General features: G+C 41.7%; 1 protein-coding gene across 4 annotated transcripts in view; it reads left to right on the top strand.

Annotated features, from left to right (window-relative positions):
- Window positions 1-27,861, top strand: part of OTUD7A (OTU deubiquitinase 7A) — a 204,036-nt gene that overhangs the window by 65,358 nt on the left and 110,817 nt on the right. For 3 of the 4 annotated variants that reach the window (XM_066592497.1, XM_066592494.1, XM_066592495.1), the window contains exons 2-3: window positions 14,689-14,794; window positions 24,385-24,469. The gene's annotated coding sequence lies outside the window, so the exon portion shown is untranslated. The remainder of the gene's footprint in view (window positions 1-14,688; window positions 14,795-24,384; window positions 24,470-27,861) is intronic. The other variant, XM_066592496.1, reaches the window with a different exon arrangement.

The raw sequence follows: 27,861 nt of genomic DNA, 5'->3' as shown, positions 1-27,861 counted from the left end.
AGTAATATATATATTTTTGTAAACACATCCCTTGGGGTTGTCCTGCGCCGAACAGGGGGCCTATGGAAGAAAAAAAAAAGCGTTTCGGCGCGAGACAACCCCTTTAATTATTCCCCAAGGCAGCATACAGAAGTAGCTATTGGGACACTTCAGCTGTATCAGCCTATACAGTAGAACCAAACATGTCAAGTACATTAGATACAGTTTTTCCTTGTGATGTAGCCCCTAAAAAGCCTTTGCTCATATGACTGCTGCAGCCAAAAACTGGCCTCGGTGGTCACCTGCCAGATATAGGCTGGTTGAAAATTTGGCCTAACATACTATGTTACATGTAAGTGATGAACGTGGCATCATGCCTCCCTGTTTTAGCTGGCACTGGGTCTGTGGCATGATAGAAGGGTCTACAACGGCTATTTTAAATTTTTTTTATTTAAATGCCATTACGTACCCTAGGGCAAGTTTTTAAAAATGTCAGAAAACCTCTCTTAACCCCTTGAGTGGCGGGTTTCCTACCACCCTGTCGTGCCCACCAGGGCAGGTTTTTTAAAATGGTCTAATCATTGAATTTCAACTAATTTTGCAGTTGCATCTCAAGAGCCATAACTTTTTCATTTTTCCATTGACATATATAAGGGCTTGTTTTTTGCGGGACAAGTTGTGATTTTTTTTTTAAACGGGGGAGGAAAAAAAGAAATGGGGAAAAAGAAAAAAAGGGGCCATGTCATTAAGGGGTTAAATAATGCATTAACTTCCTTCTCTGGGTCATTACGATGCATGGATACCACATGTGTGATTTTATTTTTGATTTTTTTTTACCAAGTAAAGGGAGACAAGTGTTTTTATAATTTTTTTATAATTTTTTTACTTTTGTTTTTTTATTTTTTTTTATTTTGTCCCTTTAGGGACTTCCACAGGGACCCATCAGGACCCCCTGATCACATTCCGGGGGTCCGATGGTGACAGCCCTTTACATGCTGCAGTGACAGCCCTTTACATGCTGCAGTCACATAGACTGCAGCATGTAAAGGGTTAACACAGCAGAGATCGGAGGTTTTCTCTGATCTCTGCTGTAAGAGCTAGTACCTAGCTGTCCTCTGACAGCCAAGCACTAGCTCTCCCTGCCACAGAGACCATCGGCTTGCTTCTGACAAGCCGATGGTCTCTATGGCAACCTATAAACAAAGCAGGAGACTTAGAAGCAGGAGATTGCCGGCAGATCGGCAATATCTTCTGCTGGTTTTTCAAAGCCCTTGCTTTGTTCTCTGTGGGACTGTGCAGGCAGAGCACACTGCCACAGCTTGTGACATTGTGCTCTGCTGCTCCCATAGTGATGCATAGCCCGGAAATCTTCCGGGCTATATCACTATCGGCAGTGGAGCTCGTCCCGGAAAATTTCCGGGCGTGCCACTCAAGGGGTTAAGAGAAGCTAGGACGTTCTGCAGTAATTTAGATAAAATTATAAATACATTAGTGGTGTTTCTTTATTTGGAGTCCACACCATATAATATTGAGGGCAATTTACACAGTCTCTTGTATTTGTTTCAGTGTTCTGTCTTGGGAATACATCAGAAGCCACAAGCACATGTTGTCTAAATGAATGGAAAATTTACAGATTGGTTTTGTCATGTGCCCAGAAAGTGTCTGTTTTTTGGCATAATGTAAAATATTGCAGAAAACAAACTCTTTTGTGCTATAATGATTTCTTAGGCCTCATGTCCTCTTGTACGCTCGGATTCCACTGTTGAATCCCGCAGCGGAATCCAGCCGTGCCTGCGAACATTGGGAGGAAGAAAGGTTTTCTTACCTCTCTGGCTCAAGCGCGGATCTCCTCTGCACCGTCCTGATCTTCTTTGTTCAGCATGGCCGATGCGTCCGGACGTGTCGGCGATGTGCAGGACGCATGTGCAGTTATTATTTTTTAAGTCCTGCTTTCCAACGGATTGGCGGCACAGACAGTGACAGCTGCGGCTGTGCCACGGATATATGACTGCTTCAATGGAAGCCAATCCGCAGACCAAAATGGAGCATGCTGCGATTTCTCCCCGCCCGCGTGCAATCCGTATGCTGGGAAAAATAAATCCCATCCGCATGCTTTAAATTGCCTTGCGGATGCTAATGCATCCCTTTGGACTTCTAGAGCTGCGGATCTCCTGCACAGGAGACCCGCTCAGATTTTATAATTAAAATCCGCACGTAGACATTGGGCCAAAGCAAAACTATCTCTTCTTATTTTATAGATGCCTCTGTAAGGCTGGGCTCACACGAACTGGTTGGATTGCGTAAGCAAATATACACAGTGGGAAACCTGCATATGACTGCCAGAGCGAATTGCAGATGGCCGTGTATGTGTGTGTTTTTTTTTGTGCAGACATACGTTTAAGCATAGCGTAACATCCGTGTGGTAGAACAGATGCAAGCAGGGAATTGCATTTGAAAGTAGCCCAACCCCCTGGAAACACCCTTATATCGCTCAGGTGACATTCCCTTGTGTTGTCATGGTGAGAGCAGAACGGGATACTGATCTCCAGGCTTGGCCGGTTTATACTACTTATTTTGGAAGTAGTATAAACCACTTAAAGAAAAAACCCTTATTCTTGTAGAACAAGAGCCCAGAAGAACAAGCGCAGGTTGCAAACAGCAGTCTGGATGGTGTGCTGCTCCCCAGACTCTGTACTGCATTGTTTGCCCACAAATTCCTGCTTTCTTCATTCCATTTATTATCTGGTCTCCTAGCAACTTACACACATGCCCAATGTCAATTGCGTATGCACTGCTGATTGAACTCATCCATAGAGATCAATGTAGCTCATACACGTGGAATCTGTGGTAAAATAGAGCATGCTGCAACTTTTTTTTCTACTCGTGGTATTCACAATTCCCACCCGCAAGTGTCGGTGAACTGGCGAAAGTCAATGCATTTGATAGACAACATATCATAACGCAGATGGTGATCGCTGAATCCGCACTTCAAATTTGTTCGTCTGAGACCAGCCAAAGAGTGATCCTCCACCCAAATCCTGTTCCTGCTACCAATGTCAATTATGTAACACACATATAGTCGTTAGGCATGGATACACCGATCAGTCATTACATTAAAACACTAACAAGTGAAATGCGTGATGGTGATTGCCTCATGAGAATTTCGCTTGTTAAGGAGTGGCATATAATAAGCAGTAAGTGAGCAGTCAGTACCTGAGGTTCATGTGGTGGAGGCAGGAAAAATGGGCAAGCCAAATTATGGTGGCTAATACGGCTGGGTCAGAGCATCTCCAAAATAGCAGGTCTTGTGTGATGTCCCCAATATGCAGCTGTTGGCACCTAACAGCAAAAGTAGTCCAATGAAGGACAACCAGTGAACCGTAAATGGGTTCATAGGCGCCCAAGGGCAATTGATGCATGTGTTGCTGACGTCTAATTCTTCTTGTCCGATCTCACCGATGAGCTGATGTAGCAGAAATGACTGAAAATGTTAATGCAGTCTATGATGGAAAGGTGTCAGTACACAAAATGCATGCCAACTTGCTGTGTAGCCGCTGATCGGGCAGAGTGCCAATGTAATCCCTGGGCCACTGCCAAAAAGTCCTACAAGGGGCACATGAGCATCTGTGAAAGCACATGAGCACTTATAATCCGTGGAACAGCTCTCGGTTGTCTGTGTAGAGGTACTTCTAGAGACTGCAACCTTAGTATCCTTTTCTTGTCTTCTAGTCCGAATGATGCTGTTATATCTGAACCGGTGCTACAACACATGTTGCTAAATCATGCATATTAATTGAAACCCTTGTAAATCTGAATTAAAATAAACGCAAGCTTTTTATTTGCATCAGGACAAAGTCTGTGGTGGTGTTCTTATACTCTTGCTTCTATTGATTGGAGACCCTGAGGTAGTAAGGGCCTGTACAGGCACACGGCATACTTACTTGCCCGAGGGAGCATTCACTCGGGACGGAATATTCCGCAACTCTATTGTGGAATATTCCGTCCCGGGTGAATGGTTCCTCAGGCAAGAACCGTAATTCCATCTTGGAATTCTGCATGGCTAACTACAGATTTTTGATGCAGAATTGCCAGCTGACTTCTGTCGGGTTTTTTTTTCAACTCTGCATCAAAAACTTCACATTGGCAGTGCAAATTTTGGTGCTGATTATTCTGTAGGAGTGCACATTCTCCAACGCTGTTGTGAAATATTCCAGCTATTGGGAAATGTACCTTTTAAAGGAATTCTGCCATCAGATTTGTGTTTCCTGAACCACAGGTATGAACATGGGTCAGGTATGTCATGCTCTCACTCATGACCTGAAGGTTGCTAGTTCAATTCCCGCAAGGTTCGGGTAGCCGGCTCAAGGTTAACTCTCAGCCTTCCATCCTTCCGAGGTCGGTTGGTGGGGGGCAATAGATAAATAACCTGAAAGCTCTGCGGAATAAATTTTGGCGCTATACAAATAACAAGATTGATTTTTTTTATTCAAGAGATTAGTGTGGCCAACAGACCTGATAATGTAAAAAAATTGCAACATGTTTTATTCTAGTGTAACTTCTCAGATGACAGTCACCCATTCAAGTCAATCGGGGTGCAATCCCCCCGATCCCCAAAACATAGTACATGTGGAGGACGGTAGTGTGCTCTGCGTTTTTCAATGATTATTGCTGAAGTATTCTTGAAAAATTACAAATGGATCACACACAAGGACATAAAAAAACAAAACAAAAAAGAACCGGTAATGCATATGGAAGTCACACTGACATACACGTGTATATAAAGAGGTCTGTTTTCCACTCCCTGCATTGGGACATGTTCATTTGAGTAAGCCTTAAGTGTTCTGTTATCAGCCATTCATTATCCTGGTATTTGGGCCCAGCGATGGCAGAATGAGCAGCGGTGGAAGATTGTTTGTGACAAGCAAGCCTTTTTGAGAAGCATTACATAATATATGACTTTTTTGCCATTACATAATGAGGCAGAGAAAAATATTCCTTTAATTGTCAGGCTGGAATGCCGACGAGATAGTTCAATCTATGGAACAAATACTTAGGCCTGAAAGCTTCTACTTTTAGACATCTCTTATTTACCCTTAGAAAAATGGAATGAGTTCAAAGCTCATTATGTGATATTATTTTGAAGGGCTTCATATTGACCACTGTCCTGCTGGTTGTAAGATAACATGCTCAAAGTATACCTCACTTTGACCCATCCCAATGGGAACTAAAGAGACCGTTTACGTAAACCTTTCGTTCTAATTACAGTTCTAATAACTACTGCATACCAGGCTATATTTGTTCAGCATCATTAGTGTTCAAGTATATTCAGTGATCTACATACCTATCATGTGAATACACTAGTAGTAACAGGACTGTCATCAATGTATGGTCAGTCCTGTACATTTTGTCATTCTAGCACTTGACCTTCAAATAAAATGGTATAATGGTAAACTGTGTGTTAAGAATTGATGCATTAGCATGTGGGGTTTATCAAAGTCATGAAATGCTCAGGATAGGTCATCAATAGTTTATCGCCAGGGAGCGCCTCACAGGATCTCCGGCAATTGACCAATCTTCTTGCCGGCTGTCAGTGCAGCGGGCATAGGAGCCGCGAGCAAAAGTGGCCTGGCTGGTTTCACTCTGATTGAAATCAATGGGAGCTGAAGCATGCTATTACACTTCTGGCACTTCTACCCCTGATATCGGGGTTGGCCACAGATTTTGTAATGGCTGCTTCAGTTCCCATTGATTTCAATGAGCGTGAAGCCATCTAGGACCCCTTTGGTGCCATCTACTATGATACACATCCAGCTCACTGCACTGATAGCCAGGTGATCACCAGGGCTCCTATGCGGCAGGTCCCCAGTGATTAACTATTAATGACTTATCCTGGAGATAGGTCATCAGTAGTTTTTGGGGGTTTTTTTTCCCCTGAAAAGCAATTTAAACTCGTCACTCTCACCAATAAAGCTCCCCCCAATGCTACACCACCCTAGATCTTCTCCCTCATCTTAGTCTAAGGCCCAATGTCCACGGGCAAATTTGATTTGTGGAATACGCGCTGGGCATCCGCAAATAGATGCATGGGCATCCACAAATGGATTAAAATATGCGGTTTTGATTTGCAGACCTTCTAGTCTGGAAAACAAATTGCAGAATGCGTCATTTTTGTGCAGATCCTCCATTAAAGTAAGTAAAAGCCGCCTGATCTGCGGCACACCCACAGCTGACAGTGCTGACATGCCATGGATCTGCGGGAAAGCAGGAGTTTAAAAAAAAAAAGCCGTACTTTGCGCAGTACAGTGAATCTGGAAGTGAAGAGATCCGCATGGATGCCGCTGCCAGGGAAATGCAGATAAGCATGAGTCACTGGCCGTGGGCAGCACTGGATTCCGTGCGGGTTTCCTGCACGGAATCCGACCTGACCATGGACATTGGGCCTATGGTCAGTAGCAGAATGTTCAGAGAGTTCAGGTAGGGTGGTAGACAAAGTTCCGCTTTAATCCAAGCCTCCCTTCTCCAAGATTTTTCCTGAGTTGCATCAGTTCTCTGGAATGTGCTACCCCTGACTATCAGGTTAATTCTCAACGGCCAAAGTTTTAAGTGTGCCCTAAAAACGCCTTTTTAACAAGGCCTATCATATTTCTTAATACTCTCCTCCATTTACTCCTCTTCCATATTACCCTTTGAAAACATGCTCCCCTCTCTCCTACTACCCACATACCCTATTGCACTTGGCTGTATATTAGAGATGAGCGAGCATCCAAATGCTTGGGTCCGCGTTACTCGAGTTGAGCTTTTCGTAAAATTCGAGAGCTCTACTCGAGTAACGAACCCCAGTGACTACAATGGGAGACTTGAGTATTTTTGTATGTAGGACGCCGGGTCCCGATCTTTTTTTTTTTTTTTCTCTTGGTTCGTGTGTTCTCTCCCCCTCTTCCCCCATCCCCCCCCCCTTCCGCCCTCTCCTTTTCCACTGAATTCTGTTTTTGTAAGCCCATTGTGAGGCATGTAGGAAGGGCGCAGGTGAGAGCAGGGCGCACCTGGCAAGTTTAATTTAGTTTTTTAGCATACTAAAGGGGACAGTCACATGGTGGACCAAGTTGGGCTGTCCATTTGACCTTGGGATGGTGAAAGTGGAAGAGAGCTACAGGAATGTGGAGTTTGAAAGAGAAGGGAAAGATGTGGCAGCTGAAGGTATGTGTGATTGTTTTATCCTCATAGTTAGGTTTGCTAGTTATGGTGGAAAAATCTCTTTAGGTAATCAGCTGTGGTGGCTGCAAAGAAAGGCATAACTTAAAGTTCCTTGACCACAATGTAAAATTGAAGGCCCTTCCCACTTACTACAGTGCTGTATTAAAATATGACTCCCAATTTCTTTTATTCTTGCATATTTATCACACTTGCCTATTTTTTTGTTAATCAAACTACTTTGAAAATTAGACAAAGCTAACTCAAGTAAACAAAAAATGCAGTTTTTAAATCATGTATTAATTTTTGAAGGCAAAATGTTGACCTACCCTACGTGGAAAAGTAATTGCCCCCTTTAGCTACTAAATTAATCAGTTAACAAAGTTCAGTTGGCATTTGTGTTCACTTTAACCAGCCAGGCATGATTACTTCCAGACGTATTGAGTCTAACCCTCACTTATATGGAACATGCCAGGCAATGTCAAACAGGCTGGAAAGTCTCAAAAATCAGCACATGATGCAATTTCCTAAAGTGATTCAAATACAGATACAACACAAAGTCATTGTCACCTATTGCAGTTACCTTTTTGGATACAGTGTTCCTAATCCTCATCCCCAGGATTTATAACAAGGCTGAATTGTGCAACAATTGGACAGTCAAATCAACACTAGCAGGTAATGCAAAAATAATAACTTGCTAATAGATGGCAAGAACAGGGTGTTGGCAGTAATCCTATAATAGCACAAACTGATGATGATGATACATAATGTAGCAGGTTAATGGAAACAGAAATCACAAACTGACAATAGCTGACCCTAATGCTAGCTCTCCCTACTCTGCCTAATATTTGTACCGTGCTGACCGTGCTGACCCTAACACCAGACACCACTGTCTGTGCCTAACCCTAAGATATTCCTAATAGAAACCCTAACTGAAAAACAAACCCTCAAACAATGAGCGGGTACCAGGACCCAGAGGTAATAAACCCAAATTGAGCAAAAGTCCCCAAGAAGCAAGACAAGATTGATACAAGCCGAGAATGGCAAACCAGCTGCAAGGCTAGAAGGAAGGACTAGAAAACCACAGGAGCAAACTATACTGCCAAGAAAAAAGGCTAGGCTAGAAACTAAACACAAGAAGCATACAAGGAATCCCAAATTAAGCTAGGAATAACTGAATAACAAATTAGCTCGGTACCATAGGCCCAAGTAGAAAAATAATGTAATTGATATTTATTCTTGAACTCAAACCCTTAAACTAGTAATTGAAGTGGACATGACTTGGAATAAAGTATCTAGAAAAACTCATCCCTTTTATTGGCATTCTCCTGAACCTTCCTGTGTGTAGTTCGTCAATAGTCTGACTGAATAATTCAATGGGTGGAGATGCTAATGGGTTTCCCAAGTGATCAGACTTGATTTGCTGACTTCATGAACTTTTGTGACTCACAGAATGTCATTAAGCAAAGTTTTGAAGGGACTAATTTAGACTTGCTTCCATGTCTTGAACACTGCAGCTTAAAGGTGAATTTACACGTGGCAGATTTTGCTGTAGAAACTTCTGTAACTATATCACTTTCATTTGAATGGGACTTCCAGAAGTCTGTTAGAGTCCAACTAAAACAAACTCCTTCAAATAAATAGACCTGACTTTAAGTCTCAATTTTTTTGACAGATCTGCTATGTGTGAATCCGTCCTGACTGTCAATTGCCCCAAAAACAGCTAAAATAACATAGAACTACCAACTGTGTTATTAAGATTAGAGATGAGCGAACGTACTCGTTACGAGTAGTTACGCACCCGAGCACCGCCATTTTCGAGTACAGCAGTACTCGCGCGTAAAGATTCGGGGGGCGCCGTGGCGGCACGGGGGGTAGCAGTGGGGAGTGGGGGGGAGAGGGAGGGAGAGAGAGAGGGCTCCCCGCTGCTCCCCCCCCCCCCCCGCACCGCCGCGCCTCTCCCCGCGCCCCGGCGCCCCCCGAATCTTTACGCCCGAGTACTGAAGTACTCGAAAATGGCGGTACTCGGGTGCGTAAGTACTCATTACGAGTACGTTCGCTCATCTCTAATTAAGATCAGAAGATGTTTGGGTATGTCTGTCTATTGGGTTTCTTGATTTTGCAAAGGCTTTTTATGGGGTGGAAGCCAACCTGGAGCTCATGAGGTCCAAAAGAAGACCACTTTATTTTAGTGCCAGAACCAGAGCCTAATAGAAGATTGGGAGCGAATGGGCTGAGCTTGATGGACTTATGCCTATTTTCAGCCTTACACACTATGGTAAAACATAGCTGTAGAGATCTGCCATGCCATGCCACTGCCATAGTAGTTCAACAGCTTGTCTGGCACATGTGCAAACTTTGCTAAGGCTGGAGCTACACGACAAATTGATTACAGATCACTGTGCAGCGCTGAGACCTCACACTGCCATTAAACTAATTGGAGTTACAGGATGCCGTAACCGCGATGTCAGTCACAAAAACCCAACCTGGTAGGAGTGTTTTCTTATTTTTTTTTTTTTGCATGGCGGTAGCCTACAACTCCATTGAGTTCAGTGGCGGTGCGAGGTCTCCGGTGCTACACAGCAATCTGTCTGCTTTGGAAAATCTGCTGCTCGTGGAGTTTTCCATGTCCCTTTTATACAGTAATGTTTTTTGTCGCACATTATCTATGCAGAAGCACAAACAACTTGCCAGTGGAGGTTGGCGTCTTTAATTATAGCTTATCTTGTAGGAGGAAGGAAGCTTAATGATTTTTTTTTTTTTTTTTCGTATTTCACAGTTTTATGGAAATAGTGAGTCTTCTTTACAAGAAACTATTCTAAGAATGAGCTACCTTAAGTATCTGTGGGCTTGTGATGACTACACTACACACCATAGATGGAATCTGTAACTTGTCTTGTGACGTACGATGGAGATACAAATATGTTACTTGAAGGTACAGCCTTAGGCATCATCCACACGGTCATTGGTGTATACGGTCTGCAAAATGCGCAACATTTTTGCGCTGTGTGTATATGCGGTTTTGGTATGTATTTTACACATATGCGTTTTCTTTTTGTTTTAGTTTTTTTTTTTTTTTTGCAGGGGTTGTAGACGGCTTTTTATGTGTGCAAAAAACCTGCAATAAGGTCAAATACATGTCCTTTTTTCACACTGTCTCCTAGCAAAGTGTGCAAAAAAAAAAAAAGCAGTGGATTCACATGTAACATGCGTATACACTGTGTATTTTGGGTGCCCCAAAGAATTAAATGGGTGTTTTGCGTGTGTAATATGCACCAAAATAGGACATGCTGTATTTTTTATTTTTTTTTTCACGCGCGAAAAATATGTGCATGAAAAACCCCGTCAATGGGGTTTGTGCTGTCCGTATTATGCAATGGCGCCTCTCGAGGGTTGGGTCTCTTGAGGTTGTTGGAAGCAGATACTAAGGGCAAGTGAAAGGGGCAACTAAGTATACTCTGACCCATAATCCTCAGGTCTTTTCAGACATGCTATTTTTATTTATTTTTTTCACACGGACCAACGGTCCATGGAAAAACATTGCAGCTTGTCCTGTTCTGATCCGATTCACAGACAAGACTGGGATATGCAGTGTCTACTTTCCCACGTCAGACAGCCCATAAACAACATGTTCGTGTGCTGTCTGATGTGAGTTGCACCAAAGAGTCTTGGGCGCAACTTGTACTCTGCCACCTGATTACTTCCTAAGGATCTGAGTAGCTATCACGATTTGGCCCAAGTCTATTGGTTCACGGCATCTTCTAAACGGCAGGTCTTGGGGGTAGTTCCCAGTCCATAGTTGTTAGTGGTTACCAAAAGTGGATCAAGAAAGGAAAACTGGTGAACCAGCTAAGCGTGCATGAGCGCTCAAGACTTATTGATGTATATGGAGAGTGAAGGCTTTCCCACCTTTTCCGACCCCATCTGAATGCTACTGCTGGCTATGATAGAAAGGTGTCACTACACATAGGGCATCACGGCTTACTGTGTAGCTGCAGTTTGGGTTTATGAGCAACAGAACTGAACCATTGATTCTCATCATTCACAAGACAGGCCCTATGAAGCTATGCAGCCCAGGCTGGCTGCATAGCTTTGCATCTACAGCCCTGCTGCCTCTAGTGCAACTTTCACTTTTGTTCCAAAACCCCGCCCCTATTTTCCCATACCAAATCCTGGCAGCATTCAGTTCTCAGTGCTTTGAATCTGTCAAGTGGGCGAACTCCATACACAATCAAATCTGAGTTCATCCATTGGCAGTGAGCAGTGAAGACCACCTACTTGACAAATTCAAAGCATCGGAGGCCAAATTGAACAGGACTTAAAACGGGGAAGAGAGGGGGGGTGGAGTAGGATCAAAAGTAAACCTGTGATGGAGTCAGCAGGGCCTCCGCTTTAAAGTTATCCAGCCGGCCTCGCTGACCCAAGGACATGACAGATTCTCTTTTAAGTACGTTCAATTAATGGTAAGATTTTATTGTTGTCTTGAATAGTTCAAGACTTCAAGTATAATATAGTGAAGTGATGAATGGAGTAGATATCCGTGACTAGCAGAGGAATGCCTGAGCAGAATAACTAATTGTACTTCCTTGCTTTTTTGCTTCCGCTGTTAATTTCTCTCGAATAAATGACAGCGGCATTGTGAAAGGAAACGTGTGTCTCAGCGAGGCGTGTTCTGACCTTTCTCTCAATGGAAGCAACAACCTGCAGGGAACACATAACAGCAGTTTCCGTTCAGCACTGCCTGCTTGTGGGATTACATGTGACTCATTTAAGTGGGGAGAGGATTGGTTGACATTTGGCCTGTTTTGTGTAAAATGGGGAACTTTTATTTTATAAAAACATTGCTTCAGATTAATCACGAATCGTGGTTGTTTCTATTGTTTTGTTGCCTTCCATGTAGGGCTTTTTATCGTTCTCATTTTTCTTTTCTTTTGTGTGTATGTAGTATTCCAGCACATTTGTAGTAGTATTGAGGTTTTGTAGTGACGTTTTTAGCTGCGCAGTTCAGGTGAAACACAGAAAAAAAACATGCACGGTGGATGAAAAAACGTATTGTGAAACACAGCTGGAAGAAACAAGCGCTACATGTACGAGAATCCTGAAAAACATTGAATAGTCTAGAAATTCTTGTAGTCTAGAAATTAAAAAATTTTTTTTTTAGTTTCTAACATCAGATTGAACCTTTTGCTTCTAACTAATGGTCTTTTTACATGAGCTGATTCTCATTTGAAAGAGCAAGTGACGTCACCGCTAACTTGTTCGCTCTTGTGTAGCCTCTTTAGACAGGCAGATTCACTGTTGGCTTATTCAAATAAGACTCCTTCCGTTCCTGTGTAAGTGAATGAGAAGGACTGAACGAGCGCTGTTTAAACCAAAGAGCGATCCAACGATGATTTTTATGCCTGCAGAGAATGAATGACGAAAGAAAAGTGATTCTTGTTCGCCATTGGCTCGCTTTTAGACTGAACGATAATCCTTCATTTTCGCTCTTTTGAATGGTAATCGTTACGCCTAAAAGTACTTTTAAAGGCAGCAATGCTGGTTTCAGATAGTCGTGATAAGATCGTATTGCAGTACACCAATCAACCATGACCTTTAGAGCCACCAACCTAACATGTATTACGGGGTGCATTTTAGTGCCTGTATAGTAGTCGAGTGTCCCAGCCTGACCATGAGTTTGATGACCCAAACTCACAGCATTATAGGGATCTATGATGCTATGCATTCGGGTGAGTAGACTGCAGTCGGACCCGGAAACTGTTCCGTAATATGGCCACTAAAATGATATAGTTGTGTGAATGCAGCCTAAATTTGCAGTGGCCCACCTCATGTCTCCAAAAAGGCTCTGACACTATTAAGGTAAGGACTCAACAAGACCTCTGAAGGTATTAAGCACTAAGACGCTAGGAGAAGATTCTGTAAGTACTGTAAGGCTGGGTTCACACAGGACGGAATTGCTGTGCACTGTGGACATTCCGCGAGATTTCCATTTGATTTCTCTCCCGTGGGAACCCAGCCTAAGCAGCAAGGTGGGGTCTCCATTAATCAGACCTTTTTTCTCCATTACATTCCAAGGATGCTCGATCAGATTGAGATCTAGAGAATTTGAGGGAGAAGTCAACAAATTGAAATTTGTCACTTTCCTCAAACAATTCCTGAAAAGATTTTTTTGCATTTTGTAGTATTCTGCTGAAAGAGACCCCTGCCATTAGGGAGAACTGTTGCCATGAAGGCATGTAGTTTTCTTTTAAATTGGCCAACATGTGATTTGTTAGACACGTACTGCTTATTTCCATTCAACCTAAAGTGTTGAATGGAAATAAGTCTTTTTACTAAAATGTAGGACCTACTTTTTTATAAAAGCCATTTGTTTTATACAGTGCAAACGAAACCATGATGATGGCATGGTTCAAGTTCTCAAAGGGAGATTTAAATAGTTGCCTTTTGATGGAATGGTAACCTAAAAATATATCATTTTCACCAAATAAGGATTTAGGAACTGTGCCATATATTATACTGGAGGTGTTCAGATACAAATGTACTACAGACAGACAATCTGTGTGTAGAATTTCTTATCGCAACATGCCTGCATTCTGTAAAACCAATGCAAGTGTCAGGGTTTGAATCTGGGAACTCCTGTGCTCCTGGCAACATCTCTCCCTAGTGAGCTATTCAGCCTGCTGGACAGCTCCCCTGCCTAACCTTGCCCAGTTTCATGCTCCTGGTTAGCTCCACCCCTCACTGATTAGACAGTCTATATAAACCTGTCCCTGTGCCTCCCTCAGTGCGTGGTTATTGTGTTCCCAGCCAGTAGTTCAGCTCTCACCTGCTGCACTTCTATACTGCTACCTGACATTCCTACCCATGTACTTACCTCTGGCTTCCCTGAGTATGCTACCTGCCTGCTCCTCTGCACCACAAACTGATATCTATTCGTTACCAACTTCTGTCTTTCCCTGACCACGCTTTTGATCCACACTGGTTACAACAAGAGACTCCAACCCTGAAGTGGATTGTAACAGCAAGTGTACATGGCAGTGTTATGTATTCTAATTCACAAATTCTACATGTTTGATCATTGCAGTGAATGTTAGCCTAGCCCTATAGTTGTGTTAATTTGTAGTTATTGTTAGATTTTTCTTATCTACTTATTGTTTCCTATTAGAATTAATAGGATTACATTGTATCACAATTCAGGAATACCCATGATTTGGCAGTTTTTGGTTTTCGAGCCCATTGGTGATCTGTAGTACCTTTTTTGCATTTGCTTGTAATTCACTTGATCACGGATACTTCATTGGTTTCTAGTAGGCAATCACTGCGTCGCTCAGCGTTTTCTGCTTCTACGTTAGTGATCTGCATTCTAATACAGGTCTCATGCAATCATGTGCTATTTTCAATTCTGGGTGCGAGCACAGCTATTCTATTTTTACTTTTCATCCATTTTTGTGAATGTGTAATTCAGTGTATCGCAGCAGCATCTGGTTCACTTCTATTTGTTTTCATTCATTTTTGCAGGGCGGACAGTCTTCATAACAGTAGTTGGATGGGTGTCAATCCTTCTCCTAAGAGTATAATCAGCCGAGATGCCTGGAAACAGTTAACCTGACAGTAGCAACCAGAAGTGAGTGCTTTTCCACAGGCTTTTATTTCTGTCAGTGTATTTTGCTGTAAGCATTAAAGACGTAAAGTCTGCTGAGTTAGCTATGTTCTGCCTGCTTACTGTCTTGCACTGTGTGTCCTCCACTGTTTCATCGGGTATCTTTTTGACATACATTTCAGCTGACTGCGGTATTTGTTCCATTTGAAAAACGGAAATGAAACGGAACAGAATTAAACTGAATTGGAATGGAAATACTTAAAAAAAAATATACAAACCTCCAAATCAATGAGGAATAAATGGAAACGTTTTAATTCAGTTTTTATTTCTGGTTGTGGGAAACCACTGGTCAAAATTGACGTAAAAAGGGCTTGAGGATTTTGGTTAACTGGAGCAATCAGTGTCAGGCAGCTGCTGCCAAGGCAAATAAGATCATGGGGTGAATCAAAAGAGGTCTAGGGTCACATGACGAGAACATTGTTTTTCCTCTTTACAAGTCACTGGTCAGACCACAGATGGAATATTGTGGACCGTTTTCGGCATCAGGACTTAAGAAAGGCATATCAGAGCTTGAGTGGGCACAAAGTTGGGCAACTAAAGTAATAAACAGAATGGGCGGACTACAATACCCAGAGAGGTTATCAAAATTGGGATTATTTAGTTTACAACAAAGATGGCTGAGAGGCAACCTGATAACTATGTGTAAATATATCCAGGTACCATACAGAGATCACTCCCATCATCTATTTATACCCAGGACTGACTGTAACAAGGGGGCATCCTCTTTATCTAGAGGAAAGAAGGTTTCCACACCGAAGGGGGTTCTCTGCTGTAAGAGCAGTGAGACTGTGGAACTCTCTGCCTGAGGAAGTGGTGATGGCAAATTCGATAAGAGTTCAAGAGGGGCATGGATGCCTTTCCTGTGCGATGCAATAATACATGTTATAATTGCTAATTACTTCAGAAGGGTCAGTGATCCAAAGATTATTCCAATTGCCGATTGGAGTCGGGAAGGTTTTTTTTCCCTAATGTGGGGAAAATTAGTTCTACTTCATTTGTTTGTTTGTTTTTTTGCCTTCGTCTGGATCAACATTAGCGGGTAAAAAGCTGAACTGGATTGACATATGTCTTTTTTTTGGCCTGACATACTATGTTGTTATGTTTCTCTGCTCCTCAATTGGTACAGAGGAACTGAAATGGTTAACTGAGGCTAAATGGAGTGTGCATAAGCCCTTATTCATACTTGCCAAATCTCACAAAATGTCAGGAAAATTTCCCGAATAGGGAGATCTCATTGACTCCTGGAAGAGCTGACTAATCTCCTGTGCACCCCAGTCCTCTCCCTGTATCTGTACTAGTACTCTAGTTAAATATGTAGCCAGTAAAGAAATTCATATTGCAGTTCTGCAGCTCCCCTGCCTTGCTGCATTTCCTGCTATCAAAGTACCAATGGCCACTTGTCCGTTAGTGAATGGGTTACATGCTCCATCCCTGATCACATGACTGTCATCACAGGTCCCTTGAGTTAGTTACATGCTCCGTCCTGATCACATGATTGTGATGTCATCACAGGTCCTTTAATATTTTGACCAACTCCATCACAGGTACTTCAGTGAGTTACATGTGATGATGATATATTCACTATATTCTATTATTCACCACATTATAAGTGGCGCATTGCGCCACCAGAAACGCACGCACTATAAATAATACTTATAACTAGTTAATGGTTGCCTCCTTCTCGGTCCCTGCAGATGCAGAGTTGTGTGTGCACTGATGGAGCTGGTGATGGCTCCTTTTGTACCGCTCATTCTCTCTTTCTATAACTGGCCTGATGCACGAAGGATGATGATGTTTGGGGGGGCAGGCAGCGGGCACAGCTCTATTCCTCCATCCTTATATTTGCTATTGATTTACAGAGATATTAAATGTATATTGATGGATTGAGCTGGAGTTTTTATTGGTGCATACGACTTTTTCACTTCTTTTTTCAGTTCAATTTTTATCTTAGAGTCAGTCATCAGAGGGCAATTCTGGTATTGTGTTTTTATTTTTCTGACTGTGTTCACCATGCAGGATTAATAATGTGATGTTTTTTAAGGGGATTGTCCTATAGAAAATTACTTTTAAATTTAGAGCCACATCACTTAAAACAAAAAACAAAACAAAAACACATTCCTTACTCAGCCCCGGCGATCCAACATGGCAGCCCTATCTGCTATTCACAAACGGCAGAGTCACCATTCTAAACTCCTGGCATCATGGCACAAAGAATGTAAGCACTGATGCCTGGAGAACGGTGATGCTACAGCCTCTGATTGGCTGCTTTCAAAAGATCATGTGAATTGCAGGGCTGCAGCGCTGATCGCTGGGGCTGAGGAGGGTAAGTACCAGGTTTTTTTTTTTTTTAATGGTTTTAAGTGATATGACCCTAGATCTTAAAACTGATTTTCTCTGGACAGCCCCTTTTTAATGTTTATCTTTTTTTGATTAATCTGTGTTAATGAAAAAAAAATTTTCAAAAAAAGTGTCCCTATAATTTGTTGTCCCATGCAATTAAACTTCAGGCTTGGAGAAACACATGAGCCATGCTGGCCAATGCAATTGCTGAGTCAATAATAAGGCACCCGTAATGTATAGCGCAATTAATTAAAACAGGACCCACGCCTAAAACTTTATGGGAGCCTCTTTTGTACCTCCAGTGCGCCCCACTCTTTAACACACAATGTCGTACATTTGAGTCTTGGGAACTATGTAGTTCTCGCATGCTGATGTAAGTGTATGTTATTGGGATCCACAGGAGACCAGTGGTGATTGACACCCTGCCTCTCCTAAACTAACGAACATTTTTGACAAGTGCTAAGGGAAGTTTCTTGGGCTTGGTGAAAACGCTTAGTGTATCCTTGGTGTATTGTTAAGATTGTCTGCTAAACGTCTTACAAATGTATCTGTTTTAAATAAGGTAAAGATAGACAATGTAATGTCCATCTGCCTTCCAGTCTGACAATCTGGAGCACATTGCCTATGCTATGGAAGAATGTAGGAAAACTGATTCCACACAAGTGGTATATTTTTATTTGGTTGACTCTGATACTGTTTAGTGAATTATATTTTGTTTGTCTATCAAAATCCATAATCCGTTCCATCTTCCGTGCTCTCCTGGTCATACGTTGTAAAGGGTCCATTTTCTTTATGCTTTAGTGCACCCTTTTGCATGCAATTTGAAGCTGCCAAGGTCTCCCTTGAGGAATGGACTATTTTAACCTGCTTTCCAGTAAACTCTCCATCTATTGCAGTAACCCTTTCATACTGAGGCCTAATGGGTAAATGTGGCACTTAAGTGAACATCAATTGGATTTGTCTTTTACCAGCACAGCAAATGCAATAATGTAAGGTAATAAAAAATACATTTGTGGAAATGCTTTCTCAAGGAGTGAAGTTTGGCTAGAGCACATGCCTTCCTGTTCTGTTCCTTTTGTAGTTCGTAACGGATCATTAAGGATCTGAAGCACAGACTTTTTTTTTCCCTGTATAGAATGGGTACTGTTCATGAGAACATAACATTTGTCATACCTTTAAGACTCCGAAGATCATTTAACTAAGACATTTATCCAAAATGAAAGTTTTTCTTACCAGTAAGAAATACAGAATATTACATGCAACCACTGACTGACATGTAGTTGCTGCTGTCTCCTCCTCCTTTTTATTTTAAAGCACTTCTGCAGCAGCTGCGTTGTATATTATGCAGCTCCGCATCCCTCCTGCTGTAAGCCAACATATTACAAAACTCAAATATTGTAGATTTCGTTGAAAAGGAGAAAAGGTATTTCATAACTATCAATTTGGATAGAAAGCTCCCTTTACGCTTCAAAAAGTATTTCAGTAGCTGAACTGTGTATAATGAGAAATAAGGGTCAAGAGGGGTGTCTTGTTTCCTTAGGGAGAGCATCCAAAAAGTGTGTAGAGATACTAAGGGGGTGACTGGATCAGTGGATGGCATTGTCTCTCCCCAAGACAAGGAGAGCACCCAGAAGGAGTGTGAGAAGACACCTGAAAGGTGAGGAGACTTATAAGGCCATGCATGCTCCTCTGGCTTGGATTCCTAATCATTGTTTTACTGACTTGTTAAGTCGTACATTGATTTGAAGGAATACTGCCATCCAATAGGTGGCGCTTTAGTAGAGGTATTGTTCCAACTTCCTTATTTGCATAAATCACCCTGAGGAGCGTGCATGGCCGTGGAAGTCTCCTCACCTCTCAGGTGTCTTCTCACACCCCTTCTGGGTGCTCTCCCTGAGGAAAGATGATGCCATCCACTGACCCACTCACCCCGTAGGTGTCTCCACACACACTTTTTGGATAGGTGTAAGTTTGCCAAATTACGTGAAAACATGTTAAGTTCCAAAATATTGGTGGGAGAAGGGGCATGAAAGTCCTCCTCTTTGCACAAATGTGTTTAACATAATGCGCCATGAATGTGAGTTCATAGGGAAAGGCCGACCTAATATTTACTCGTAGACCCCTTGGGGTGATTTTGATGTCTTTCTAAATACATAAAAACTTCCAATGGATCACATAGTGTCATAAGTCACTCAACCTTCTTTTCTTGAGTTCGTTCTTCCACAGGTCTCTAAAAGGCTGTTGGGCTGTCCGATGTTTCACCCAAGACCAAATTTCTTCGAAAGCTGGGGGTATTGATAGATGATGTGTATCTTCTCGATCCTGATGAATCCTTTTTAATGAATTCAATATTCTACAAGGAAGAGTATGTCACTCTTCCTTCAGTTTGTCCATCGTCCAAGTCGCTCATTTCAAAAGGAAACAAAATCAAGGTAGAAAAACTGAGTCAGGGCCCGTTCAATGGTATGTGAAGAGGGATGGACCGTGCCTTGGATTTAAATCCAAGGCGCTGTCCGTCCCTTTTCAGACTTGTTAAAAAGTCGTACATTGATTTTAAGGAATGCTGCCATCCTGTTGGTGGCGCTGCAGAGTTATTATTCCATCTTCCTTATTTTGATGAGAAATAATTTACCCCATGCTAATGATAAAGAAAATATTTTACTTTACCTCGGATTTCCTTGACCTGCATAAATTTACTTTACCCACAGGACTTAGCTAGACTCCAGTTAGCGAGTTTTCAGCAGACAAAGAGCTACAATGCTTGCATGGGATGATTATAATAGTCCTGTGTAGCCTTTTTCTCCCTGGCAGTTATACAGTAGATTATGTGAATCATGATTTTCTTTAGAATTGTGTGAAGCTAAATTTACATACACTGCTGGTCAGACGTTTTACAACACCTCCATTTTTCCAGTTTTTTTTATCTTTAGACAGTTTAATGTCTCTAATGTACTTTGAAATGAAAGCATAGAAACAGGTTAAGATGACTAAAAATATATTTGTCTCGTCAAATTAAATCTAGATTGTTGACTTTTTTCCAAATAGCCACCTCTAACTGATATAACTACTGTACATAATCAAAGCATTCTTTCTGCAGCTGCATTCAGATATTGCTCAAATGTCTTTCCAGCATTGTTGCAGAAGTTCCCACAAATGTGCTGCACGTGTAGGTTGCTTTGCTTTCACCCTTCTGTCCATTTTATCCCAAACAAGCTGAATGGGGTTTAAGTCTGGAGACTGTGCAGGCCTACCAGCTTCTTCTTGTCTTCTTAAGTAGTTCTGACATTATATCTTGGTTCATTGTCTTGCTGTAAGTATTGCATGGTATATCAAAATGCTGTAGTAGCCATTTTTGTTCAGCGTGCCAGTCAGCCTGTGCAAGTTGCTACACACTCTTTCCCCCTCCATTTTTGGCAGCTGCTGTCACGCACTCAGGAAGCAACCTTTCTCCTACTCAATAGCATACAAAAACCCTGTGTGATGTACCAAAAATGTCACATTTTGATTCATCAGTCCATAAGGTGGTCTTCCACTCTTCAGAAGTCCACTAAAGGTGCTGTTTGACCGAAGCAATTTTTTTTCGTTTTGCAGTTTTAGCAATGGCTTCCTACTGATACTCTACTGCAGATAGAAGTTCTCACTTCACAGTTGAAATGGAAGCTTGTTTATCTTTTGCTGCATTAAGCTGTGCTTCAAGACTTTGTGCTGTGAGGCACCGATCAAACCGTTGACTCTCCAAAGCTTGTCGTCCAATTTTGTAGTGGCTTTTGGTCTGCCAGATTTCTTCCCGTCAGAGCTTCCTCCATTTTTCAAGCGCCTTTTGATGGTTTAGGAAACTCTACTGACTGCCACTTTGGCTTTCTTGGCAATTTCTCTGTAGGACAAACCTACACTTCTAAGGGTTAGAATTTTCTGCTTGTCTTCTTAGGTTTATTGCAATTTTTGCCATTAGCAATGTGTTCTGTCCTGAAGAAGAAAAACTGTCCAAATCCTGCCCTAGAGGGTGTTGTAATGCAGTCTCTTCCAACACTTCTTATATAGAATCAGAAGGTTTGAAAGTCATCTACAAGAGTTTAGACACCTGTAAGAATAGTTTGCATCCAATTTCAAACCATTTGCTTTCTGGGCTGCAGAGCAGCTAGCTGTCCCTTTAAAAAAGCATTTTGGTTAAAGTCATAAATTCAGGCTATTGTGTTCCAGGTTATAATTTTCAATATATTTATCTTTTCAACTTTAATTATACCTTTTAAACTATTTTGTGTGTGTTTGTTGGACCTGAACTATGTTAATGTGAAAAATTGAGGTGTTCTAAAACTTTTGACTGGTAGTGTATTTTACACCAGTATTATAATTTTATATTAAGTAACTTTTTAAATCCTTTTTATTAGATTTATTATAGGTGTTAGTAAAAATTATGGTGTGTAGATTGCTGAAAATAGAATTTTTCAAATGAAATGGGCATATAGCCTCAAGGGGAAATTTTTAATCTGGTCATTTTAGTTATGAAATCCCTTAGACGTGAAGTGTGAAAAGCCATCTCCACCCAATGATTTATTTATATTTTATGAGTGAATGTGTGGGTGACAGTTATGCACAAGTAGATGAATATGATAGCTGAGATACTATGAGACACAGGAGTTATTCCTACATGTAGGATGGATAATATGGATAGACCTGTAATATGGTCTAGCATCTAGTGTGTGTGATGCCACAGAGAAAATGTGTTTCTTGGCAGAAATCAAATAAATTCCATTATTAGTATTTTTAACCCCTTGGAGTCCTCTGTTGTTCATAGTGGCACCAACTTCAATGGGTGTCAACTGTAACATACATGTAGATAACTGGAATTCTGGCCTGTAAATCTTAGATGTAATTGTAGTGATCTACAAAATTTTTAAAATAATTAATATATTTAAATATTTGAATTTCTCTTGGGAAAAAAATGGTGGAACAAAAATTTTGTGTCCTTTTTACTTCCAAAATAACTGTCTTTGAAGGGATAATTTTAATAAGCGTTGAGAAGTGCCGCAATTTGTGCTTATCTCTGATGTGGATTCTATATTGAAAATGCTCAATAACTTGCAGTACAATACATGTATAGGGTTGCCACCTTTTGTCGTGAAAAAATACCGACCATGGTAACAAAAGGGGCGTGACTTATCGCAGGGCCAAAATTCCGTTCTGCGCGATGGCCGTGGACAGGGGGCCATAAAGGATCACACATTGGCGAGCGCGACTAAAGGACTGACTGACTAACTGAAGGACAAATGGACTAAAGGACGGACTGAGTGACTAAGAGACAAGCGAACTGAAGGACTGAGTGACTAAGACAGACTGACTATAGGATTGACTGAGAGATGGACAGATTATAGGACTGAGGGACGGACAGACTAAAGGACTGACTAACAGGCAGATGGACTACAGGACTGACTGACTGAGGGACAGAAAAACGGACTATGGAACGGACAGACTATGAGACTGACTGACTAACTGAGGGATTGACGGACTATAACTAAGGGATGCGCAGACTATAGGACTGACTGACTCACTCTCTTACACCTGACAAAGTTACTGAGGTAGGACTTCCCACCAGCTATCCCCCACAGTACAGCTCCCACATCCCCCGCAGTTACCATACACCAGTTTCGTCATCCACAGGCTGCTGTTGTCGTCATCCACAGGGCTTTGTTGTCCTTCTCCGGGGCCCCCATAGGGCTGGTACCACATTTTGCCACCTGTCTTTGGATGGAAGACAATGAAATAGTTGGAGTTGCTCGTACTTGTCGGACAATCAGACGATCTTCTCAAATGGTGGTCAGTCGAGGGCATCCTGAGCCTAGTCTCTTATTCATTCACACATCCCCTTGTTCCAACACCTCCTAACAGTCTGATCAGAACAGCCCAGGGGGCGGGCAATTCGTTGATGCCACCATCCAGCTTCTTGCATTCAAATAATGCCCCCCTCTCAAGCTCTGTACCTGGGTGAAATCTCTTTGATTTGTTGACCACTAGACAAGTCTCTAAGACCAGCAGAAAAAGATCTCCACTACACATAAGTGAGTGCCTTTTTATAGGCAAAGGGTGGAATCCCTTTTAGCGCCTCTGGTGGCAAGACCGTTCACCAAATCACGCCATAACTATAATTATTTGCATATCAGCCTGAGATGTAACTACATGCTGAGTTTTGCAGCAAAACGACAACTCCTTCTAGGTGCTTACTTGTGGTGTGTTTTTTATTTATTAATTTCTTTTATAAAAAGTGTATAGTAGGAGACGCCATTATTTCATGGTTTCACTTTTTTATATTTAAATGCATGTTCTGTGATCTTTTTTTATTTCTATATTCTGATGCAACACCCTCCACTCCATATCCTTCATTGTGTGTGTGTGTGTGTGTGTGTGTGTGTGTGTGTGTGTGTGTGTGTGTGTGTGTGTGTGTGTGTGTGTGTGCGCGCTTTTTAACATTATTATTTTTTGATAGAAATATATAGGGTGATCACATTCTCGGTACTCCATGGTATCTTCAGTGTGCTTTATCAGCACTAAAGATTCGTGAGCTTCGATCTCTATACTACAATGTACAAAACAGTCTATTTCTTATAATTAAATTTTGTTACATTACCTCATTAAACAGCTTTTCCAGGACTGAACTATTGATGTCAGATTCTCAGGTCATCCATAGTTGATTGCTAAGATCCCACTGATCACTTGATTGCTGGGCCGTAGGGAGACAATATGTTGCTGGAAACATACAGCTCTGTACACATTTTAGTGGTCCAGGATGGAACTGCAGGTACAGTTCCCATGAATGCAATATCAGCCCAGGTCACTGCAGTGTGTGTCCAGCAACAGATTTTCTGCGTACAGCCCAGCAATCAACTGATTGGCGGGATCTCCATGTGGCGTAACCCCACTAATAAAGTATTGATCACCTGAGGATCGGTCATCAATAGTTCAGTCCATTAGCTCTGTACACTAGGGTGTTGGTGGGTGTCCCAGGTAGCAGACGGACTATTCTGGCCTATTCTGATGATAGGTCATCAATAGTTCGGTCCTGGAAAACTCCGTCAATGATCTGACTCAGGAAGTATCTACTGTAACAATCACCTCCTCTATTAAAACAAGTTGGGTTTTCACACTTGTATGTATAACATCTGCTTGATTTTACACTGAACATTCTTTCTGAATTTTTTAATCTTTTTTACAACTTTTAGGTCTGAGGAGATATGGCTGATGGACTACGCCCACCCAACGTTTTTGGGCTAATAATCTAGTCTGCATACCTAATTGGTCTCCAAGGTAAGTCCTTGTATGAAAATTGCAAAATACATTTTACGGTTTAGGTCGGGAGTATAATTATTAATGTTTTCCACTCTTCCGTCAATTGCAGTACATGTGTACTGTATGCTTGAGGCTGAAAGAAGAACAAAATGCTGTTTGTTTAAACGTTTGACCCTCCTGGCCTCTTAAAGAGCTAATTGTCTTCTATGGGTAACAGACTGGCACCAGTTTACCAAATGTTGAAAAGAGCTCTGCAGTTCTATTCATGTACTTGACTGAACTTGGATAATAGATATGTGTGAAAAGGGCCGTGTAAAAGACCAGGAGAGGCTGACTAAGCAGTTACGTAGTAGACTCCTTTTAGAAAGATCCCCATATTATGGGCACTTCTAGACATTTTCATACTTTTTTGAATCATGTAATAGAAAACCACATTAAAAAGCGTTGCTGCCAATGTCAACCACTCACATTTTTTCCCAAGCTTTACTGAGGGGATCTGACTTACAATGACATATTAATTGTATGACTAAGAGAAGATAAGCCAAGAGGGAAAAGGTATGTCAGTGAGGATAGTGTTGGCAGAGAAGGTGGGAGAATATATCATAGTTAGTTCAGCTGGGACCACTTGATTTTATTAAATGTGTTACTTGAGGTGGAGGATTTTTTTTTTTTTTTTTTGTAAGTAGACGCAGTAGTATATAGTTTTTTTGGGGAGGGGGGTTGTTTCGTTTTTTTTTTCCTTTCCTGTGTACTAGTGTTCCACATTGGTAAAGTTGAGAAAAAGTCATTTTGACGTTGCACCTCATTTGGTCACTAGAAAAAATGTCTTCACTCTGTTTCTGGGCTGGGCAAGGGAACTCCTAGAATTTGTTTGACTAAAACTAGTTTCACATTGGTGTCTGTGAAATTTGTGTTTGTTCCATCCTGGTTTCTGTACTTTCATGCAGAAAACTTCTTTGGCACTTTTCTATCTAATGTAAAAAAGATTGACAGGAACAAAAACAATGCGAAATGAAGACCAAAGATCCATAGATGGAAACCCCTGTGGTGGCGTGCAGTTTTTGTCCTACTTCCTGTTTTCATGTCGTTTTCTGCATGGATGATGGAAACCAGGATGGAACCAGCATTGATTTCACAAAAATGTAATGTGAAACCATTCTAGCATGACTTCGCAATGTTATTGAGAAACTGTATAAATCAGTTGGCTTACTCCTCTAAAGGATCTGTATCTTGGATCAAGTCTATCATGCACATGATGTTGCCTGTGATCTAATACTATGAAAAGTGAAACAGCATATGTGTACTGGTGTCACGTTATCACCACCAGATACGCTGCTCTCCGGTCCCACAGACAGTTGCAGTATCGTTGAAGGAGGCACATTTGGCCAATGCTTGGAAAGGCCTACGTATGCTTAAGCCCGGAATGTCCCTATGATGTTTGGTGTATGGTAAATACATACCCTTTGAATTTTATTGAATGAGTGTGCTGTCTTCAATGATGTTACAATTGCCTGTAATTTTGTTATTGAATACATGGACTTGTAGACTGGATATCAATGGGCTAATAAAGAATGAAGCACCAGCGGAGTAACCCTTTTAAAAAATATCCTCAAGATAAACATCCTACCAGAGCTCTTGGCATCAAAATCATAAATTTATCAGTCAGCATCTGATAAAATAACTTTCAAGGTCACTGTTCTGTTGGGACACGTAAATGAGATTAGAATGGAATGAGGTTGAGTAGAGACAATAGGAAGATGATGCCATGGCCATACTATGCCGTCATACAATAGCAAGATCATACTAGGGTCATGAGGGTCATTCCAACAATTGCATTCAAATAGCTTAAGGTAATGTGGCTTGGATGTATTCTATGCAAGGGATTGAATGTTTTCATGTAGGAAGGAAAAAATGATACCCAACGATAACCTATAGGAGTTGCCTACTTCGAAAGCCAGACAGTTACATAGTTTGGTGTAGTCTTTAGTGGACCACTTCACAGCACATGAGGGATGTGTCTTGCTTATATAGAACATAAGCAGGATAAATTCATGTGTAGGAATCTTGTCAATGAAACATAGAACTGATTTACAATCTGCCTCTTTCAAATTCATTCACAGAAAAGTTATTGTACAAATTTCTTTTAACCCCTTGAGTGGCACGCCCGGAAATTTTCCGGGACGAGCTTCACTGCTCATAGCGACATAGCCCGGAAGATTTCCGGCTATGTATCACTATGGGAGCTGCAGAGCACAATGCCACAAGCTGTGACAGTGTGCTCTGCCTGCACAGTCCCACAGAGAACAAAGCAAGGGCTTTGAAAAACCAGCAGAAGATATTGCCGATATGCCGGCAATCTCCTGCTTTGTTTACAGGTTGCCATAGAGACCATCGGCTTGTCAGAAGCAAGCCGATGGTCTCTGTTGCAGGGAGAGCTTGGTGCTTGGCTGTGAGAGGACAGCTAGGTACCAGCTCTTACAGCAGAGATCAGAGAAAACCTCCGATCTCTGCTGTGTTAACCCTTTACATGCGGCAGTCTATGTGACTGCAGCATGTAAAGGGCTGTCACCATCGGACCCCCGGAATGTGATCAGGGGGTCCTGATGGGTCCCTGTGGAAGTCCCCTAAAGGGACAAAAAAAAAATTATAAAAAAAATTATAAAAACACTTGTCTCCCTTTACTTTGTAAAAAATCAAAAATCAAATCACACATGTGGTATCCATGCGTCGTAATGACCCAGAGAAGGAAGTTAATACATTATTTAACCCCTTAATGACATGGCCCCTTTTTTTCTTTTTTCCCCATTTCTTTTTTTCCTCCCCCCTGTTTAAATATCACAACTTGTCCCGCAAAAAACAAGTCCTTATATGGCCATGTCAATGGAAGAATGAAAAAGTTATGAATCTTGAGACGCAACTGCAAAATTTGTTGAAATTCAATGATTAGACCATTTTAAAAAACCTGCCCTGGTGGGCACGACAGGGGGGTAGGAAACCCGCCACTCAAGGAGTTAAAGGGGTATTCAGAGATCATTTAAATTTTTTTTTAATCTATATTGAAAAAAACGCCTCCCCTGCCTTAAAACTAGAAATCGGCATATACCCACCTCTACCTGTGGTGTTCCGCACCGCCACTCTGGGTCTCCCCTGTGATGTCCCTTTTACAGGCTGCCCCAATCTGTTTACTGGACATCACAGGCTGCTGTTGCCTATGAGAGACCTCAGTGATTGAGTGCTGGAGCAAGGACATAGCGGTGGCACAGGACTCAGTGAGCAGAGGAGGGTATATGCCTATTTTTTTTTTTTTTTATGCCAGGTGGAGCTGTGTTTTAGGCTGGGCTCACACGACGTTTTCCAGCTGTGACCCTGCATATGGCCACGTTTCGAGGTGAAATTGTACTGTCTGACAC

Source organism: Eleutherodactylus coqui, chromosome 2, assembly GCF_035609145.1.
Source record: "Eleutherodactylus coqui strain aEleCoq1 chromosome 2, aEleCoq1.hap1, whole genome shotgun sequence".
Classification (NCBI taxonomy): domain Eukaryota; kingdom Metazoa; phylum Chordata; class Amphibia; order Anura; family Eleutherodactylidae; genus Eleutherodactylus; species Eleutherodactylus coqui.
This window is presented reverse-complemented; position numbering and strand designations above follow the sequence as displayed.